This window comes from Eulemur rufifrons, chromosome 19, assembly GCF_041146395.1.
Source record: "Eulemur rufifrons isolate Redbay chromosome 19, OSU_ERuf_1, whole genome shotgun sequence".
Classification (NCBI taxonomy): domain Eukaryota; kingdom Metazoa; phylum Chordata; class Mammalia; order Primates; family Lemuridae; genus Eulemur; species Eulemur rufifrons.
Genome location: NC_091001.1, coordinates 31571272 through 31573523, shown reverse-complemented (window position 1 = coordinate 31573523; position 2252 = coordinate 31571272). Strand labels below are relative to the sequence as shown.

Here is a 2252-nt window from a genome sequence, read left to right as displayed (position 1 = left end):
CCTCAGTGAAATTTCTAATGACTTTAAAAAGGGCTAAAGTCAGACATCAAGAGGAAGATGAGGCTGTAAAAGGCTGAATAATTCACAGCATGGATATCAATGCCTGAATAATGTAGAGAGACTCTACATAAAGTCAAAGGAAATAAAATGAGTTATTTATAATAACCCTCCCTTTGAATGAATTTATTTAGGGACCTGTAGTGCTATTCTCTGGAAATCAGCTGACAATGTGGAGTTCTGGGAGACTGAGGGACACGATTCTTTCCAGGGTCAGGAGTCATAGCCAACTGCAAATTTCTATACCTTGCTCAGCCTCCTAAATGGCTAAAATACAAACCCTTCATACTGTGACACAGATATCTATTTTTAATAGTATTCTAAAATACCATTAATATTTTCTAGAGTCTGGTCATTTTCATAAATAAAATTGGCCATTTTTTTTTTAAAATGTAATACTGTTTATTTAACTTCAAAAACATTTCAGCATTCTAAATGCAAAAAATAACAGAACGTTGCAAATGTATTTAAGTACAGAAGGTTCTTGAACTTTCATTGATGCAGTGGCTCTTCCGCTTTGCTGACAATGAAGAGTTCTCCAGTTTGCTTTAAAACAAACAGTTTAAAAACTACCGTACTTAACTAAAAAAAAAAGAAACCAAACACTTCTCATGCCAGCTGACCCGCCTTTGTCCACAGCTAAGAATGGCAGCAGAATGCTATGTCGCTATATACAAAAACAGGACAACCTGAAGCTAAATGGATGCCCGCTGCAGTGTCAACAGGTCCAGCTCACAGTGCGCGCCCTGAGCTACGGCCCCTCCAAAGGGCATCTTTCCCCACGGCTTCAATGCCAAGCAAGGAGCAACAAGAGTTGGTCTCGGTTGTTTTGTTCTTTTTACAAACTATAGGTATGTACAGTTGATAACTCAGAATTTCTAGCCAATAACCATATAGTTAACACCACCTTACAAAGTAAAAAAAAAAAAAAAAAAAAGGCCAGAAACATATTTAAATGCCTTGTCACACCAACAGCAAAGTGCACAGAGTGAGGAGAACACGAGAGTGCCTTTTCATTTTAAAAATGTTTGGAAATATGTACAATTTTGATACAGTTTCAGGGTGCTCCGGACACCCATGGCCACTTCATGTAAACCACTGACGATTTCTAGAGCACTTTGAGACTACAATATGATCATGATCAAATTTTGTAATTAAACCTAATGAGGGGAATAGACATTTCTCAAATAAGAGATGTGTCAATTACGGCGCTCCTCTACTCTAAGGTATTCACAAGGAGACAGATAAACAGTTTTTTAAATTCATCCTCCTCCTCCTCCTCCTCTTCCTCCTTGTCTTCTTCATCTTCCTCTTCCACCTTTTTCCCGGGCAACTTTAGCGGGACCCTTTGTGCCATGAAACTTTCCTTTAGACTTATAGTCAGCAACATCCTTCTCATACTTCTCCTTCAGCTTTGCAGCCTCGGTGATGTAAGGCTGCTTTTCGCTGTCTCTTAAGTTATTCCACATCTCACCCAGCTTTTTTGCCACATCTCCGATAGAGATGCCAGGGTTTGTAGATTTGATCTTGGGGCGGAATTCTGAACAGAACAGGAAGAATCCAGACGGTGGCCTTTTAGGGGCATTAGGATCCTTCTTCTTCTTTTCTGGTCCCTTAGCTGGTCCATAATCCTTCATTTCCCGATCATAGCGGACTTTATCCACCTTTGCCATTTCATCAAATTTAGACTTCTCTTTCCCAGACATTGTCTTCCACCTCTCAGAGCACTTCTTGGAAAATTCTACAAAATTGACAGGGACCTCTGTGTTTTTCTTCTTATGTTCTTCTCGGCACGTCTGCACAAAAAAGGCATAAGCAGACATCTTGCCCTTTGGTTTCTTGGCGTCACCTTTAGCCATCGTGACTGTATTGTTCGCTAGTCTGGGCAGCGCAGGGCAAGACGCGCCGCTCTGCGCTCCCCAGCCTCGCGCTAAAATTGGCCACTTTTAAATCTGAAAGAATTCAACAATGAAGATGTTACCTGAGGCCATGTGTCTTGTATAGGTACCCCTTTACCCTTTTCCTACATATACTGTATAATGTACAACTCTTTGTAGCAAATGTCTGTTGAATTATAAGTTACCACCAATACGTTGCTGGCCTGTATTCTTTTTTTTTTTTTTGATAACATTTGAGATTTGGTTGAGGGAAAGCACGTTATTTAGATTAAGAAGGAAAGAATCTCTCTATCCAGA

The 2252-nt window shown here is 40.0% G+C and overlaps 1 pseudogene; it reads right to left on the bottom strand.

Moving 5' to 3' along the window:
* Positions 1 to 1358: 1358 nt before the first annotated feature.
* On the bottom strand, positions 1359 to 1916 carry LOC138400006 (high mobility group protein B3 pseudogene; annotated as a pseudogene).
* Positions 1917 to 2252: the final 336 nt, after the last annotated feature.